Source organism: Bactrocera dorsalis, chromosome 2 (assembly GCF_023373825.1).
Source record: "Bactrocera dorsalis isolate Fly_Bdor chromosome 2, ASM2337382v1, whole genome shotgun sequence".
NCBI lineage: Eukaryota > Metazoa > Arthropoda > Insecta > Diptera > Tephritidae > Bactrocera > Bactrocera dorsalis.
Genome location: NC_064304.1, coordinates 36,671,453 through 36,687,039, shown reverse-complemented (window position 1 = coordinate 36,687,039; position 15,587 = coordinate 36,671,453).

Genomic DNA, 15,587 nt, shown 5'->3' with positions numbered 1-15,587 from the left:
GAAACTCCTAAATAATAGACCACAAGACCCTTACAAATCGACAGTGCTTTGTGCCTATAAAAAATTTGTGGAGACGGCGAACATCAAATGTTGGCTATGTATGTCTTCTCGTTCGCCAAAGGTAAAGCTGTCGCGATGTTTCAGTCTAGCAAATGGTGGACAATGGAGGAGAGCGTACCTAGATTTTTCCACTTCAGATTCCTCCACACAACTTTGGATTTGGATCCGTCAATATTTTTAAGTTCACCGCAGGAATCCCTATTGGACCTAATATTGCGGCAAGATGAACTTTGCTAAGGAGAAGTAATTCACAAGACCTCCTGCGTTCCACACTAGGCCAAAAGTCTCAGTCACTCAAGAGCGGGTCCACAATTAGCGCCTGCAAAGCACACGCGAGGTCCATTGGTCTAGTGGTTAAAAAGAAGCTGCACTTCGCACGTCCACTGCCACCTTAATAGCAGCTACTTTTGCCTGAACGACACTACAGTGGTTCGGTAACTTAAGGCTAAGATTGATTGAGAGTTCCGTACAGAAAACTTCCTTTTTAATTCTCTAGAAAAAGCTGCCAGAGAAAAGACCACGGTTTGGTTTAGGCAAGGTTCGCAAATTTTTTTCTAAAACCTGTATATCTTTCATTGATATTCAGAGTTTTCAATAACCATATTTCCCTGCGCTCAGTCTCAGGCCTTATATAAATCCATTAACCGTATGTTGAAGACCCAAAACAATTACAACTCTGATTTGATTATGTAAAGTCATCAGCATCACGAAAGAGCCAGTTAATTTCGATGACGTTGTAACATTCGTTCGCGGATCAGTGCATAATTGAAGCTTCATAAACTGGTCGAAAGCTGAGTCATGGCTAAAATATGTAAAACATGCTAAGTCAACAACAACAACAAAAAAGCAAATCAAATAATGAATGAAAATAAAAAAATAGAATGTGATATGGCGAATCGTGGAACGCGCCCAAAAAATGAGTTATGCGCAAAGGCGAAAAAATATAAACAGAATAAAATTGTATGCCATGGAGTACTATAAAGCTCAAGCGACCAGCGAGCGATTTCAGGCAAGCCGAGGCAAAAGCGTCGAACGAAGCTGAACTGAATTCAAATGAAATGCGGCTGAACCTGAAAACGAGTTCTCGTTGGCATACCGCTTGAGTCACAGGTATAAAATTCGAATAACACTAACACCAACAACACGAGCGGTGTTCTATGAAAATACTAGTCATAAAATAAATGAAAAAAAAACAGAATGTTAATGATAAAAGTGAGCCCAATGTGACGATCACGATATTCGCAAGCATTTATTGGTTAATCACGAAGGCGAAGTAGTAAAAACATACAAACACACATAAAATATGCATAAATCGCGTTGTATAATGTGCGATTAGCTAATAAGAAGCTAAATAAACAATTTAAAGTGACTTAATGCTATAGAATCAGCAGAAAGATATTGTAAGAAGGGAGCTAGCTGGGTAGAAAAGGTTAAGGCTTGGCAAAACAACCGCAATGAAAAACAGTTAAGCGCAAATCAATAACAAAAAAATGATAAAAACTGCAACAACAGCAAATCAAAGCTTCACAAATATTTGTATGTATGTGTTTGTATGTTTACGCGCGGTACCGCAGCGTATTCGCAGCTCGGCGACAAGGCACTTTGTAATTCCCGCGAAATGGTGAAATGAAAAACCTCAAAGCTAATCAAGTTTATGAAAAAATGAAAAAAGATGCCGATAAAAAGGTGCAAAAACTCTGCGAAACCGCAAAAATAATGTAAAACAACAACAATAGCAATAAACACGCCGCCACAACAATGGCAACGCCGCGCACTCTGACTGTTGGCGAGGTCTAAAGGAATTTTAGTCAACACCGCGGCCACACCGCAACACGCTCATATTGTTGCACCTCACACACACACACACACCTAGATATATACATGTATATATGTCATACACATATGTATGTTACACTCGCATGTGTGTAAGCCCTTAGCCACAGACAGGTTTTGCATTTAAGGTGGCCACTTTGGCCCAAGTTACCGGCTGCTTGACTTCAGATGTTCGCTAAAGCAAACATGTAAGCTTGCATATTTGTTGTTGCTATTTATATTTCATTTGTGTTATAGCGCAGCGGACGCTTTTACATACGTTGCATTGTGGTTTCATCGCGGAAATACTTTTGTCCAACCACAAATGCATTTTCAAACAATTGATTAACAAGTATTTGAAATGTTCCAATGAGCTATGATTTGTGTATGTGTGGTCGTCATTGCTGAAATTCGATAATTCATTCGTTAATCACATAAAAAACTTACATTCCTTTGTGTTTTTGCTAAGCGTAAGTTCCGTTTAAATATTTGAGATTTTTTTTGCTTAAACGATGTTCTGAAAAGAGCTAGTGATCTCGCCGTGAACCTTCGGAGAGACTTTATAGAGAGACTTTCAAGTTAGCTGAACCATTTTTTGTGGTGTCGGGCATCATCAATAAAGAAATGTGCATCAAATAAAAAAAGTATTCATTGAGAATCAGTTTCTTCCTAACTTTATGCAGATTTTTTCCTCGATGTTCTGAAAAAAGATAAAAAGTTGGTAAAAAGCCTAAGTGCTGACTTAAAACTTATACGAAGTGCTTCTAGTATATGCCAGAATGATATCACAGTTAACTAGAATAATTTTTAAAGCTAACTGCATAGTGAGGACAAGAATGGTATAATTATAAAAAGTGGTTCGTCTGATCTGAACAATTTCTTCTGAGATTGCTTTACTGCCTTAAGATAAATAGATGAGGACTGCATCGCGACGTTAGATCTATTATGCTTTTTATTGATTTAGATAATAATCTATGCCAAATTTCTTGAAGATATCGCGGCAAATGGAAAAGATTTCCATACAAGTAATTCTGATCGTTCAGTTTGTATGACATGAGCTATATGCTATAAATATATATATAGACGCTGGTTCAATATCGACGGTTCCCACAAATTGGCAACTCTTTGGCGAAGAAAGAACATCTGTAAAATTTTAGATCGATATCTCAAAAGTTGAAGGATTAGATCGCGTATATACAGGCAGACAGACTGACCGATACATGGCTAAATAGACTCAGCTCGTCATGCAGATTATTCATGTATATATATTTTTTATAGGGTCTCCTAAAAGAAACATCTTCTGGATTTCACAAACTTCGTGGTAAACTTAATATACCCTCTTTAGGGTTTAAACCGAACTGGGTTCATCCCAAGTAGGCAACATGAAACCACGAATACGTTTTAATGCAGAAAAATTGTCTCATAACTACTGTAAAAGCAGTAGCAAGTGGCACTTCGTGGCAGAAAGTCAAGTATTTTGAAGTGAAAATGGGCATGGGTCTGACCCATATACAAGCCAAGATATATGGGGCGAGCGGCACGACGTCCAAACCCCAATCATTATGTAAAATACGTCGTTCTTTCCCTACGGTTGCCTGCAGTCGCTCCTTCATGTTCGCTAGATGTAGAGTGAAACACTTTCTTTCACTCATGGTCAGCTTTAGGTATTTAACTTGCGTCACATATCAGCTGCTGACCCCGTTCACCCGGTCAATCGGTGGATGAACCGGCGTCAATCTGACCTTAAGCAGCTTTGTCACCTTTTTTTCCATCGATAAGTCTACCCCTACTAAAACCTAATAAGCCCCAACATTTTGAATATGAAACAATGCATCCTCAATACTGTGTCCTTTCTTGAACCTATACTGCCTATCCGACTTCATACCCCGCGTTAGCTCTAAGCCGTTCCACCATAACAGTCTTAGAACTTTTCCACTTTGAATCAAATTATGATCATTCCATCCCCACCCTCCCTTAATCACCTACCTAACGCTGAACGCCCGTCAATGTTGACAGTCATAACTTCGAAGTCGTACATAATTTTGCCTATCGTAGAATTAGGATTAACACCAACAACAACGTCAGAGTAACATTTGCCAACATGGTTCAGAGGAATGAACGATGAAAGCATCTGATGAGTCGACGTTATAAGTTTTCGAGAGAAAGGTTCTTTGCGCATTGGAAACGCCGAATACCGCAGTTGATGGAACAATGAGCTGTATGAGATATTGACATGGTTCAGCGAATTAAGAGACAGCGGCTACGCTGACTAGGTCAAGTCGTTCGAATAGATGAAAATACTCCAGCTCTGAGAGTATTCGACGCAGTACCCGCCGGGTAGGCAGAGGAAAAAGAAAACCTATACTCTGTAGGAAAAACTAGGTAGAGTAGGACATGTGTTTGGAATCTCCTATTGTCCCCAAACATTGAAAAGGAAGAACGACTGGTGCGCTGTAGTTAACTCGGCTATAACCGCGTAAGCGGTGTCTACGCCAATAAAAAGGAAGAATATTAGTATGGATTAAAATTTACCAATAGTACAAGCTTAGGATGGATTCTGGCGATCAGTATGATTACAACATACAGTATAGTACAACGGTGAGGGAAGAGTAAAATCAATAAGTTTTCACATTGCGTTTTGTTTCATTATGTGCTTAACTACCAATTAAACCACATTTAAAAAAATTTAAATCCAGTTTTTTTAAATAGGCTAATCCTTTGATGAACGCAAGCAATTTTTATGGATAAAATAATACCGGTTGTGGTCAGGTCATTAAAGCCGTTTGAGCTCATAACCTAATTACTGTCTTCCTGACTTACGGTTTAATGTATGTAACACGCTGAATTAAAATATTAGGATTATTTCTTTAATTAAATATGTGCTATTAATGCCACGAAAATTCACTCTGCCAAGCAAAATCCTCCAATCCGATAGTGGAAAACGGAAAACTTTTCCCATTGAAACGCCATGCAAACGCCGCTGCTGATGGCGAGCATAAGTGTCAGCAATACGCTCATCAACAGCTTATAACGCCAAGATGCAGATAGCAAAGTTGCAAGTTTTGAGTTGAGCGGCGATCAGAAACTTGCCGAAGACAGACAGCGCAGCGCAGCGGTGACGCCTAAAGAAGTTTACTCTGCAGCGTCGGCGGCGCGCGATGGAGCGGTGGCGGGGCGAGGAGTTGAATATATTTTTGCGCTGCGCAAATTTACGCGTTCGTAATTTACTTTTTCAATTAACGCCAAGTGTGTTGGCCAAACGCTAAATGCGCGCCGAGTATAGGGGAAGTAGTTTGATGGGGCGGCGGACGGAAAGCTGCTGCTATTTAGGCAACACAAAGGCGAGTGCTTGCGGACGCTTTGGCATTTGACGCAAAATAGAGAATTATACACAAAAAGCAAAAACAAAAAAAAAAAACAACAAATTAATTAAAAATGTTTGCACTTCACTGTGAACCAATCAGTGGCGCTCAAATTGGCAGCGCTCACCAACGTTGACGGACCAGCAGCTGGGGCTGCTGCTGGCAGCGCGCAATTGCAGTGGCAACCACTTGACGGCGATTGGCGCAATTTCGTACGTTGCAACATAATTGCAGGAAATTAGCACTGACAGGCTTTGGCTGGCTGCTGGCGGCCTGCAGGCGCGCAGCCAACACACCACACACACATAGGAACACATAGTCACAGTGAAAAGGAAAATGCGCACAAACAAGTAGCGATGACGGCGTCTATGCGATTTGGTTGCCTGCAAGGGAATGCAAACAAGCTGGCAGGAAGACGCAATTGCTGTTGCGAAATTGACAGCGCGCCGCCAGCAGTTGCGGCAGCAACTTAATTACGCTCTTGGCGCAAATGGGCAACAACAACTGAAGCCTAGCAAAATGAGCGCAAAATAGTAGTAATGACAAAAAGCAGCCGTCATCCACATGATGTTTGGTTGGTCTGTTTGGCGTCCGCGTTGGTCTGGTCTAATGAATGATTGTTGTGGGGCGCGCGGGGGAGGGTGTGAAATGTAGTGCGACGGAAGTGCAAAGGAAATAAGCGGGTATCCTAGCTGGAGGCAATGCAGTGGCTGCAACTTCTTTTTCCTATCACATAGCTTCCGTGAATTGTCTGCGCGCACGAGCTCTTGATTACTATGCACCGTGTAGGTATGCATGTGTACGTGTATGCGGATGCTCATATGTATGCTTTGAAGCGCTTTTTTTTTAATAAAGTGTGCTTGAATGGCAAAAATAAATTATAATATAATTTTTTGCCGCATGTGCATCAATTCTCATATGTATTTGCTCCCCTTTTAATATGTTGGAGTAATCTCTCAGGACGCTTGATAGCGAACGTTAATTGAAGATGATGTCTTCTGTGGTATATGTATATGCGTATTTTTATATGTATACATATGTGTATGTTTAAATGCGATAATATTACTTTTAGTAATCCTATGTCAGCGTAGCGTAGACTGTTTAGCGTAGACATGCTGTAAGTTATTTTTCGAAGCAGATAAGGTTTCTCTCCTCCTCTATTACTGTTATTTCAATTCATATTTGAGGTACTCTTCGAAGAGATCACTCCACATTTATTAAAATTAAATATCTTATCCTTGTTGGCTGCTGATTATTGTCTTAAGAACTCAAAGTTTCAACTTTCACAAGAAGAAGAGAGAAAAATTTGCCACCAACTGTCACCAAGTTGACTGTCAAAAGTAATTTTGGAATTCAAATGAGACGAAACATATTCATCTTGATTTTGATAAGTTAATTTGTATGGCGGCTATATGCTATATATTTCTGATGTGAACAATTTCTTCGAAAATTGTACCGTTATCGTGGATAATAACAAGTGCAAAATTTCATAACGATATCTCAACAAATGCCAAAGTTGTTCATACAATGACTGGATTTTGATCGATCAGTTTGTATGACAGCTATACGCTATAGTAGCCCGATCTGGAAAATTTCTTGGAATATTATTTCGTTGCTATTGGAAGTAACGCATGCCGAATTTCGTGCAGATATCTCGTCAACTAAGAAAAGTTTCCATAAAAGAACATGTAATAGATTATGCAGTGTGAATGGCATCTACATATGTGCTATAGAACTGCAAACAATTTTAGGAAAAATTTAAAGTAAGTGACATCTCTCGCTGTTAGATTTGTCTTTTACTTACATATTCTCATAGCCAAAAATCTACGAACTCTTTAAAACCGTTAGTTCAATCAATGTTTATTTTCGCCTTCGAATTTCTGTCGTCATTCGCTTTAGAAGCTATCTTCAATGCTCCATTGGCTGTCAACGAGGGACTCCAAAAGAAAAAGGAGTAAAAGTAATAAGAAAAAAATCTCCACAGCTGTCAACGGCAATCGACGATAGCTCTATGCTGTTATCGCACCAATACACATGCGTCGTCTCGAGCAATTCCACCTGTCAACAGTGGCGAGCACGCGTGCCACTGACAGATGCGCCGCCAAAAGGCAATACAATCCAATCGGAAATTGTACACTCGTTGCTGCCGGCACAGTCACAGACGAATGACTACCGTTCGCTGACCAAAATAAGTTTTCGGCACGACAAATGGTCTTGGGCGCGGCACGATTGCCATGAGATATTGCTATTCTTGCCGTGTGGCAGCCGCAGGAGCGGCAAAAGAAAGTCTGCGTAGCATTGAACAATTGTCAACAACTCGTTGACATTGAGCAAAGTAATGAAATGAGTGCAAAGAAATTAAAAAGTGTGCAATAAAAGTTGCCTGAATGGTGTGGATTTTTACTACGAGTAGCTGTCTATTGTGGCAGCGGCGAGGCATTTTGGCAATTTTTTTAGATTTTTGCTTGACACGATTGAACATTTTAACTAGATTTAACAAAATTTAAACATTTTTTGAGTAAATTATTCCTTTTTTAAAACTTTTTATTATTTTTTAATTTGTTTATTCTGAACAGGGTATACTGAGTGCGTCACGAAGTTTGTAATGCCCAATAGGAAACGTTGAAGACCATATAAACTATACTATATTTGTGTATATAAATGAGCTGCTTCAATTTAGCCAAAAGAATGGTAGAATCTTCGAAAAAATTTTTCAAATCGGACCAATATAGCATATAGCTGTCATATAAACTGACTGATCAAAATGAAATTTTTGTATGGAAAACTTTTTTATTTAAAAAGATATCTTCGTGAAATTTGGTACAAGTTGTTACCCAAGATAGTGCTACAAACTCCTAAGATATTGTTCAGATCGAACCACTATAGCATATAGCTGTCATACAAACTTACCAATCAAAGTCAAGTTCTTGTATGTCAACTTTTTTATATGTGAAGGGTATTCTATGCTACATATATGTATGCTTCGGTGCAGCCGAGGTTAACGGTTTTTTGTATTGTTGTCTAAATATGTTTGTTTATTTTTTTTAGAACTGATTTTTTTTTCCAAGTGCAGCACAACGTATGATAATAAGCTTTTATAACATTTTGTCAATGCCATTTGGCCTTTAACTAATTGTGTGGCGGCGTGAGCTGGCGTTTAGCTGTCGCGTGGTTGCTGTGAATTGCCGTTAATCAACTTATACACATTCACATGGCACTAAGCAAACATTTGTGCAATCACATACATACATATATACGTACTTAAATGCAATTCTAACCTAACAAGTGCAAGTGTATAAATGTAATTATGGTTTATAGGGTAAATTTAATATATGCAAAGTACAGTACATATGACTATATTTTCAATTATTTGTTAATTGCTTAGAAATACTATTACTACTACACAAACATACAAACATGAAATGAAAATATTCCACACTAAATAGTACCAACTAAAATAAGTAATACATATATGCGAGTATGTGTATGCATTCCTAACTATGTTACATATGTACCTACCATATACTATATACATATGCATATATACATGCTACTCATATTTTCCTTCCGCATTTTTTACCTTTTTGCCAAATTTCTCACCTGCATTTTTCGCCACATTACACACATACATGCACATGTTCATACTGTCACACATGCAACATCGCCACATGTGCTTGTTCATGTGAGCATTTTGCGAATTGCATTGTGCAATTTAAATTGCTGTACACAGTAAATATTTCAGCGCGCAATTTTATTGATTGCCAGAATTTTCGAAATCCATGCGCCTCATGTTGCAATGTGGCACGACGTCAAATGGCGCATTGTGTTGTCACAAATTACAAAAAAAAAGCACGAAGTAACACAAAAAAGAAAAAATCAAAATTGAAAATTAACTGCTGCCACAACTGGCAAAACAACGGTGCTCATAATTTCCACATTTTTGCATAAATTTATGCCAGTTGCATTTTTTCTATACTTTTTACCACTTGTTCGGCAAAAAATGGACAATAAGCAACGAACAGAAAACGGTCTCATGTGCAATATTCAAATGTAGTTGCATATGCTAATATAAATGTAGATATGTATGAGCACAAATGCACAAACGATGGTTAAGTCATGTACGAAATTTTTCTGAACTTAGATTTTCCCAAAACTTATCGATTTCATTAGGGTTAGATTGCGGATTAACTAGTCGAAGAAATGTCAGAGTTTTTTCTAATAGCAGTCGCCTCTTATCAGAACCAGCGAACCTTAAGAGTATAGGAGGAAAATCTCGCTCAAGATTTCTTCATATTTTTAAAATTCTTAATTTATTCTTCAAAATCTATATCGTCCTACTCAAAGTAACCCATCTTGGCACTAATACACTTGTGCCAAATTTTTTTTTCCAATCCTCGAAACAATTGTTAGAGTCAATTTCTGGAACAATCACGTTTATTGTCTATAATTGACTCAAAATGGGTTCCTCGGAGCGGTCACTTGAGTTTGCTGAATAGACAGAAGTTATACGGAGGTAAATCAGCCGAATATGGTAGTTGCGACACGATATCGGTGAAAATTTGAAAAAAAAAACTCACGAAGACTCAATGCAGTATGCTACGGTGCATTATCGTGGTGCCAAAACCAAGAGCTATCGTCCCATAATTCCTCTCTTTTTACGAATAGTCTCGCTCAAACAACGCATAACACTCAAATAGTATTCCTTGTTGACATTATGGTCGGTCGGAAGGAATTCGGAGTGCACTCCTCTTCCATAATCGAAGAAAACTGTCAACATAACCTTAATTTTTGACCTGTTCTTACGTGTTTTTTTCGGCTTCGGCTCACCTTTGCTATGATATTCGGCTGCTTGATCACCTGTTTTGGGGCCGTCAGCATTGATCCAAGACGTATCGGTAGTGATAATATGTTTCATGGCATCCTGGTACTCGGAAAGCATTTTTTCATAAACGTTAATGCGACGCCGTTTTCCGAAAGAATTGGGGGATTTTGGATCAAATCGCTTTCACTTTTTTTTAGGCCAAAAGGATAATTCAAAATGATTTTCACAAATCCTTCTGATATTCCAACGTTGCCAGAAAGATCTGAGACTGTTAATCGCCGATTCTCAGACACCAATTTCTTTACTTCATTAACGTGTTAATTATCAGTTGATGTTGATGGCCGTCCTGAACATGGTTCGACATTAACGCGTTTTCGACCCTCTTTGATCAATTTGTACCAATCGAAAACACTTGCTCATGACATATAATTACCACCGAAGGCTTTTTCCAAGATTCTGAACGTTTCGGCAACAGAAATTTGATTCCGCTTACAAAATTTAATGAAGCTTCTTTGTTAAATAAGTTCATTCATCGCAAAAATGGCCGAATGTATTGTAGATATATAGTATATGTTTTTCAGTTTCAGATGTGCTTTAATGCATTTCTATCACGACTTTAAAATGGCAGAAGTCATAGAATTGAAATTAGAATGATTGCTTAAGGTTGTTAGTTGGCTAGAGTTTATGTTATTTTGGTAATTATTGAAGTTAAACTTAAAAAGTACTACTCTGCCGTACTCGTAGTGAACTCGTGGAGATATTCAGCCTTGTATTTTGGTCAAAATGCCTTTATAAGGTTCGCTTTACAAAATACAGCTGAAAGATTGCTCGCAAGTGAGCACACATATTCAAAAAAATTTCTGTGTAGAGATTAGAGTGACCAGTTGTAAAAAATATATGTATTTATTTCAACTACAATTAAAAAATAAAAATAATTGCTAACAATTACAACAAAAAGATATCAGATGGCTATCGCAACAAACTAATGTTTTCGAGATATTCTGTCTTAAGAAAAAAAAGGGGTAGTTTCTCATATTTCGAAGTTAGTCGTCAAAATCGAAATATTTTGTTGGATGATCGAAATCGTGCTTATTGAAAAAATGATTATTTATTATACATACATATGTTACTAAAACATGAAAATATGGGCATCGTTGACGTTTTCCTCTAATTTCGAAGGTGTTTACTTTCCAAAATGAGGTCAATAGTTTTTGAACTAAAACTGTTTATTTAGTTCGAGGATCTGTTAAGTTAGATCATATAAACTTGAACAAAAAATAATATGTACCATTGATGTAAAAAGGAATCCTCGATGATATCAATATATTTACTTATTTAGCAACTTATTATAATCAATAATGATGTTTTATAATTTTTTTCTCAGTTTCAAAGTCGAAGGTATGTTCAAAAAAATTGAGTAATTCCATTTTTACTTTAAAAAAATTTGTGGACAAAATGTTTTGATTCAATGCTCTGAAAAAAGTCATTTTTGCAGTATAGTGGTTGTGTTCAGAATTTATTACGGAGTTTTAACTTCATTATGATATTACCAGCAAATCACTCCATTTGCCATCCCACGTGGAAGCAGAGGACCTCATATATTGTACAAATAATACATATAGTTTTAATTTGTATTTAGGTTTGTTGTCAACCCAACAACTTATAATTTATTTCGAATATTCTTTTTCGAAAAAATTCGAACATAATTTTCAACTGCTGGTCACCTTATTACGAAACCTAGATGCTAGTAGCTATCAAACAGTATTTGCGCCAACATAGCAAATGTTGCAAACATTGTTCGAAAATTTTCGAAAATAAAAAATAAAATTTTTTTGAACTCCTGGTCACCTCATTACTAAACCCAGATGTTGGCAACTATCACACAGCATTTGCACCAACCTAGCAAATGTTGGAAACATTGTTCGAAAATTTTCGAAAATAAAAAATTAAATTTTTTTGAACTGCTGGTCACCTCATTGCCAAACCCAGATGCTAGTAGCAACAAACAAAATGTTGCAAACATTGTTCGAAAATTTTCGAAAATAGAAATAATTAAAATCTGGTCATCTTCTTACCAAAGTCATATGCTAGTAACTACTACAGAGAATTTGCGCCAACACAGCAAATGTTGCAAACCTTGTTCGAAAATTTTCGAAATAAAAAAATTATTAATTGCTGGTCACCTCACTACCAAACCCAGATGCTAGTAGCTATCAAACAACATTTGCGCCAACATACCAAATGTTGCAAACATTGGCTTGCCGAAATTCACCTGTTTCGACTACTCTGACAGGCAATATCTCCAAATCAAGTATTGTGCACGTACGGTTATGCACACATACATACGTTTGTATCGCTGTGAATGCAAAGTGTATGCGCATATCCATTTAATGCAGATGCTAGACACTTCAGACTCAACTCATGGGTATCAACTTTCGATAAGTAAGCGGGTAAAGCTGGCAGCAAAGCCAGTAAAGACAAAGGCGTGAACGGAGCGAGGAAAACTTGGAGTGAGAGAGAGAAAGAGAGAGTGAGATGGAGAGAAAAAGAAAAAAATGTTGCATATCTCGAAATCTGATAAACAGAAAACGCAAAGCAAATCATACGTGGAAATTTGTAGCTTTGCTTGTATGCTGCAGAAACTGGAAAAACTCGCTGCAGACGAAACTGCAGAAAGGTACAAAAAATGCCATGCAGGCATATCCAATAACAAAGAAATGGAAAACTGATAAAAATACATAAAATCACGAGATGAAAGCTTGGCAAAAAAGGTAACAAAACTGGTAAGAGGAACATGTATTTTACTGCAGAAATCCCAAAGGGAACGGTCGGTATACTATATGGAGTGAGCGCTAGAGTGAGGTTTAGCATGTGTGAGTAAGGGTTTAGAAAGGTGAGCATGAGGTAAAAGAGTTTCGATGTAATAATATAGAAAAGTGGCATGACTTACATATATATTATAAAGGATACATATGCATGTATATAAATAATATATGGTTACGGTTGCACAAATGTAGCATCGTTGGATGTTGCTTAATCTAACTCTCTGCTCGCACGGCTGCAAATAAATGGCGCGAAAAATTGCAAATCGTTGCATTGGAGAGCAAAATGTCAGCCGGATTTCCGCAAAGCTATGATCGTAGTACAAGCAAAATAGATAATAAAAATATATATAAATGAAAATATAAAAAAATATCATTCATAAAACTCGTAGAACTCGCAAGCAGTTGCAATACTTTTTAGGCGTTTTTATTGCCTCGCAGCTTTCTGTGAAGGGAAATGCTGCCAAATATTTAAGTATTGCCATGTGGCCAATTTTGGTCTCATAAAGAAGTATGTGTAAATCGAAAAAGAGTTTTTGTTCAATTTTCTTGTTGACACTGGCTATAAAAACTGTCTAGCGGCCAAGTGACCATAAATCAATGCAAAAATGCATGTTTCGATTGCATTTCAGCGCAATGCAAGTGTGATTTATGGACCAAGAGAGAGAAAAATAGAAAAAAATTAAAAAAAAATATACATATGTACGTTTTCAACAAACAGGAAAATGAAAGACTAACTGAAGAAATTTATAAAGAAAATTATCAATCAAAAAAGTGAAAACGCAAATACAAATTTGTATCTAGAATTATACTATTTTGCAAAACTGTGAAAAGGCCTTGAAACCTTAATATCTTTACTTCAATAATATTTTTATTCATTTCAATTAATATAAACATCAATTTTAAGGTTAATATAAATATCTAGACTCCGTTTTACGAGGGCTGTCCGATAAATAACCGACCTAACCATGATGCACGCGACTTTTTCAATTTTTTTTTTTTTATTTTTCTACATAATCTCCTTGTAACTCCACACACTTCTCCCAGCGATGCTCCCATCTCGCAACCCTTCCAAATAATACTTGGCGTCTTTGTCTGCAAAATACGAGTTCACGAAAGAGATTGCCTCCACATTTGACGAATATCTCTGGCCGCCGAGCGCAGTTTTAAGTTGAGGAAACAAAAAAAAGTCGCTTGGTGCTAGATCCGGTGAATAAGGTGGATGGTCAAGCAGTTCGAACCGCAATTCGTGGATTTTCGCCATGGCGACTGTTGAGGTGTGAGATGGTGCGTTGTCTTGGTGGAACAAGACTTTCTTTTTTTTGCAAATGTGGCCGATTTTTCGAAATTTCTTTCTTTAGCTTGTCCAATAATGATGCGTAGTATGCTCCTGTTATAGTTTTTCCTTTTTCAAGATAGTCGATAAAAATAATTCCATGGCTGTTCCAAAAAACACTCGCCATCACTTTCCCAGCCGAATACACAGCTTTAGGTTTTTTTGGGGCTGGTTCCCCCTTTTCAATCCACTGTTTAGATTGGTTTTTTGTTTCGGGCGTATAATGATGAATCCAAGTTTCGTCTACAGTTATCAATCGGCGCCAAAACTCGGTCTTATTGCCTCTAAACTGAGCCAACAGAGCGCTGGAAATGTTCATGCGCGCACGTTTGTGGTCTAGCGTAAGCAAACACGGCACCCAACGCGCGGACAGCTTTCTCATGACCAAATCTTGGTTTAATATGTGACAAACAGTTTCTTTTGACATCTTCATAATCTCAGCTATTTCCCTACTTTTAATCCGTCGGTCGTCTAGTACCAATTGATGAACTTTAGCGATGTTATCGTTAGTGGTTACAGTTTTTGGACGCCCAGGACGTTCATCATCTTCCAAGCTCCTGCGACCACGTTTAAATTCAGCTGCCCAAAATTTTACGGTGGTAAACGATGGTGCAGAGTCACCATACACAGAGTCCAACTCATCTTTAATTTGTGAAGGCGTATTGCCTTTCAAAAATAAAAATTTAATTACAGCTCGATATTCAATTTTTCCCATTTTGGGGAAATCAACGAAATAGACTCACAAAAACGACTGTCAACAGATAATTGCGCAAGATAAATTTCTGAAATTTTGGCGAGTAGCTATTATAATATGCACAATTTGAAGTAGAAACTTTTCTTTCAGATGTGCCGCTAGCTTCACGTTGAGGTCGGTTATTTATCGGACAGCCCTCGTATTATCAAGGACATTCTTATATACCTAAATAGGGTGGGCCATATAAAATTTTAAATTTCGAAGATAGGGCGTAAAAGATTGAGTGTAGCGTTTGCTGTATGGCACGTAGCGCCGTCCTGCTGGAACCAAATGTTGTCCAAGTCTTTCTCTTCAATTTGCTCGAAGAAAAATTCGGTTAACATTGCGCGATTTCGCTCACCATTGATGGTTACGGTGCATCTTCATTTTCGAAGAAAAATGGGCCGATGATTCCACCAGACCAAAATCCGCACCATACAGTGATTCGTGCTGGGTGCATTGGCTTCTCGACGATTACGTGCGGGTTTTCTGTGCCCCAAATGTGACAATTCTGCTTGTTAACGTAACCATCGAGGTGGAAATGAGCCTCGTCCAAAAAGATGATTTTTCGGTAAAATTGACCATCCTCGGTCAAACGATCTTCTGCCCAATCTGCGAACTGTAGAACAGTGTATAGCGG